This window comes from Ambystoma mexicanum, chromosome 10 (assembly GCF_040938575.1).
Source record: "Ambystoma mexicanum isolate Mex_15411 chromosome 10, UKY_AmexF1_1, whole genome shotgun sequence".
Taxonomy (NCBI): Eukaryota; Metazoa; Chordata; class Amphibia; order Caudata; family Ambystomatidae; genus Ambystoma; species Ambystoma mexicanum.
The window spans coordinates 868508946-868513560 of NC_090932.1; the positions used below are offsets into that span (position 1 = coordinate 868508946).

A 4615-nucleotide genomic window follows, 5' to 3' on the forward strand; every position below is an offset into this window, starting at 1 on the left:
GCACGCGTTATAGTTGCTTAGCTTACCATAACTGGCAAATTTCAGTTTTTTGGGGGTTTTACATGTACCCATAATATGGATAGGTAGTTGGTAGTGCAAAGAAAGTATAACGTCCCTTTACAAAGTGTTTGCACTGAATGTGCTAGGTTTTTCTTAGAGCAATAGAACCATAACGTGCCGTTTGCAACATTTTCTCACTAAATTTGATCGGTTTTTAGTTGCGCAACTTAACCATAACATCCCTTTAACAATGTTTTTTCACTGATATATGTATATATACACACACAACAATCATAACCTGAACTAACACTGCGTTAATGAGTAGGCCTGAATCCTCGCAGGCCGTGTTTTCATAGAAACACAGAACAACAAAGCCTCACCATTGCATCACAATTCCCAGGTGCAGGAAAGGAACATGCATATGCCCCCACATAGTTAGGCCTTTGAACTAATTAGGTAGGAATGTGTGCAGCTGAAGAAGTGAAGGGCTGCGGTCTAGTAGCAAGGTTGTATTGCTTGGAGTGAAGGCAGAGGTCTTGCGATGCCTAAACATGAACTAAGATTTAAGACACCTGCAAATGATGGTCACTCTATATGAAGTACCAGATGTGCATGGAAATGTGCTCTAAATCCTTCAAGAATTGGATTAGTGGGACACCAGGTTCACCCTTGGTGGGGGAAACTATTAAAAGGGAAAGCGGAGAACGACACTATCTATGTTTTGTGCCAAGGAGAGCCAAGAATGATGCCCATACAGTGTAGAGGGCATTATGGGGCGCCAACGTGTCTGGGATGAGAAAAGTGCTGCTTTGTTTGCAAGGACCAGGCTGACCTTGAAGTTGCCCATTGAGTTCACGTTGATAACCAAGTGCATGTCACGTGGTTAGGATCGAAGATAGGGTGGTGCTAAATGATTTTAATCAATTGCTTTTTAGCATTCCATGATGGACAAGGCCGTTACTCACATGTGGCAAAGAGGAGCAAGAAAACAGAGCACCCAATCGGAGGATGGGCTATATGTAATTAGTAGCATGTATATAGGCAGCAGTCAATGAGGGTGGGGATTAACATTGTATATCAAGTGCGCCATGAGTGACGATTTGTCTGTTTATAATCTGAATTTTGTACAAAAGACATCAGAGAGCTCTTTGGCAGTGGATTTGCAATACCCCGTCGCCTTTTTTTATTCTGTATACAAAATAAAACTCTGGTCTTTCTCTAAAAAAGGGTGCACATGGCCTTTTTTCCAGGGGTTTAGTGGTTTCCAGGAATGAAGTTCTAGATGCATAAACTACACAGGAAGTCTGATACTCACTGGAAGTCATTGCCAGAAGTTCCAATGGCCGTGGCCACAAGCGAGCATTTAACAGACTTCATCAGCAATAGAAGGTGAGCACAAGAAATGTGGCAACAAATAATCCTAGTCATTGCCGATCAGCTGATTGAAACCAAAGCCCTCTCTAAAATTAAGACACTTGATATCTGACAAGTAAGTGAAACACAGGTTTCAAATATTAGGTTTTTATTAACAAACAGGGGCGAGAAGATTGCCTTATCAAAGGCATCCTGCTAATCAGGTAAGTCACCCACAGAGCACTTATAATTCTTTAAATAATCTGTTCACATTACGAGTGAGGATTCTGGCATCATGCAAAATCATTCTTTTCCTCACTGATTAGTTTAAGGCAAAAACTAGAATTGTTAGAACTACCGACCCTTATGTTGGAGTGGACGTTTGGGATCCCAATGCGGGAAAAGGTACACAAGTTGTGCTAGGCCATGATGCAGTTGGATTAGATGCAATGTTGCAACTAAATATGTGTTTTTGTGTAGTTAAATGAATTGAAAATAGTGTAACTTAGTGTGTAGTTTTGGATACATTTTAAATGTGCAATAGGTAGCAACATAATATGCAGTAGCATGGATACAATGCTATTGTGCGATGTACATCTTTCAGCGCTTAGAAGCATGTTTTGCTGAGGGGAAATAAATCTTGAACAGTGTACATGCATGGATTCAACAATGGTTTAAATTGCAGATACTTTGTGGGCCATTGGGGAATGGGGTTCGTTGTGGGTACACAGAGACATTGATGAGTGCAGTTTTCGCTTAGTTGGGCTTTGCGTGAGCCTCTGTTTTTCAGTTGCAGAAATGGTTTTTGCCTGGCTTGGAGAGCTGGATGACCAAGGTCATGGAAGAGGGTAGGTAGTGAACCGCAAAGTGCTAAAGGCCAGAACAGAACGAAAGGCCATCTGGTTGGGTTTTATGGCTGAATTGGAAGATACAAGGGGCAATCTTCCTGAGAGCATGCAGACTTGTAGTTACATGGTGGGTTGAATTGGGAGTTAGTTAATAAAACACATGTGAGGGGTGCTTTAAGGGCACAGCTTTTTCGGTGTTTTATGGGCTCTCAAGGACGATAAGCAGGAAGTTGTCTGCAGGTTAAATGATCTGAGATGGTATTTGCAAATAAGGTGACGTGAAGGAATGTAGGAAGAAGTAATATGAGGCGCCGGGACGTTTGCGGGTGATAAGAATTTTACTGCTGTTTCAAAAGAATGATTATTGTTCCTCTACTTCCTCTTGCTTTTTAAGTATTTATGAAAAGCCTTGCACATCACGTACTGGGTTAAAGTTTCCTTGACGAATGGGGCAAGTAAACTGTTGAATTGTTTTGAGTTAATAAACCAATTATATTTTAGGATGGTATGACTTATAACAATGAGACCACGTGTAAATTGTATTCAGTAAATATGTCCAATGGGGTTAGAGAATGTAGTGGAATTAGATTCATTTGCATTAGACTTAGCCAATGGGATTTTTGGGGGATGACTTTGTAACAGAATGTGTGTAATTATGTACATTGTTTCAGTGTGTATAAAATGTGCAACTTTGTTGAGCACTTAAAGGAACTGTTCGTTTTCAGCTTTATGAAGCTACTAACCCCTTCCAGCCGTTAAACATGTAATTAACTTGTTTTTTCAAAGTGCATTCATTCTCCGTTCAAGCTGTTTTTTGTATTGGATTTTGGAGTTGCATTCCTATATTTGGTGATCCCCAATGTGATCTTCAGGCCCTCAGCATAAGTTTGCCCTGCCAACACACTCAGCTATGGCTCCTACCTGCAGTGATCAGTTTACATGCACATCAAGAATGGCCTGCAGGCACCAAATCGATTGAAGACCTGACTGCTCATTCAGTCAAGGTGCTGCAGTCCAGCTGTGCAGGTTCTTTGCAAGGGCTCTGCTTTGGTTGACATTTATTTACGTGAGTTCACGTTTGCAGGAAAACCAAGGCGGGGGTAGAAGAAGAACAAGTTACTTATCTTATCTAGTAACGTTCTTTCGATGGGATGTTCCTCCGACGTATTCCACATCTATGACAGGTAATGACCACAGCTGTGCCGCTTCTGAAAATATTCGGCATAGGGTGTCCTGCATCTATGACGTCGATACGTTGTTCCTCGTGGGCCTCCGTCGAGCGTCAATGTCACCGGATGTTATATATATATATAGGACGCACAGCGCCCGTAGCCTCAGTGTAGTTTTTTCCCAGGACGTGTGGCACCAATCTCCTGCCAGTATGACTGCAGACAACCTTGCGGAAACGTAAGCTGCAATCAATTAAGACATTCTGAAGAGGGGCAGGATGGGAGGGTTCGACGAGGAAAACGTCGGAGGCCATCCCATTGAAAGAACGTTACCAGATAAGATAAGTAACTTGTTCTTCGAGGGGATTGTGTCCCCCGACGTATTCCACATCTATGACAGACTCCCAAAGCAGTACCAACATATTGAGGTGGGAAAAGAATTTACAATTTATAATTTTAGAATGCCCAATTAAATTGCTGAATAAAGGACTGCCTTACCAAAGGCCAAATCCTGCCCATGGATGGAGTCCAAGGAATAGTGTCTCACAAAAGTATGGACAGAGGCCCATGTGGCTGCTTCGCAAATATTGCGAACCAGAACACCCCTCTGTAGAGCAGTGGAGGCAGCCACACGCCTAGTAGAGTGAGCCCGTAAACCTACTGGAGGGTCCTTTCCCACCAAACGGTAACACTCAGAGATCGTCAAAATGATCCATCTAGATAAGGTCTGTTTGGAAAGAGCCTGACCCAAGCGTCTTCCAGCATAACCAACAAAGAGCTGACCGGCCACTCTGACCCGCGACATCGTGAGAGATAGAAACTCAAAGCTCTCCTACGATCCAACCTATGGAGCCTCTCCTATTCCTTACCAGGATGTGGAGAAGGAAAAAACTCCTGAAGAGTTACCATCTGGCTCAAAAGGAATTCAGACAACCTTCGGAAGAAAAGACGGCCGCACACACAGGACAACTCTGTCCTTATGGAAAACAGTAAAGGGTGGCTTAGCGGAAAGTGCCTGCAACTCACTCTGCGTGCGGAAGTAACCGCAACTAAAAATAAATAAAGTTTTAAAGGACAACAGTCGCAACAGACAAGAACATAAGGGCTCAAACGGAGCTCCCATTAGGTATTTTAAAACCAAATTCAAACCCCATCCCGGCACCTGGAAAGGTGACGGTGGAAACACGTTAGCCCTTTTAGAAACTGAGAAATCAAAGGGATCTTAAAACAAGAACATTCCTCAGA

The 4615-nt window shown here is 42.7% G+C and overlaps 1 non-coding gene across 1 annotated transcript; it reads right to left on the bottom strand.

Annotated features, from left to right (window-relative positions):
• Positions 1 to 1540: 1540 nt before the first annotated feature.
• Positions 1541 to 1689, bottom strand: LOC138496252 (U12 minor spliceosomal RNA). Its single transcript, XR_011277781.1, has one exon. It is a non-coding gene; the product is annotated as a U12 minor spliceosomal RNA (small nuclear RNA).
• Between the last annotated feature and the right edge of the window lie 2926 nt (positions 1690 to 4615).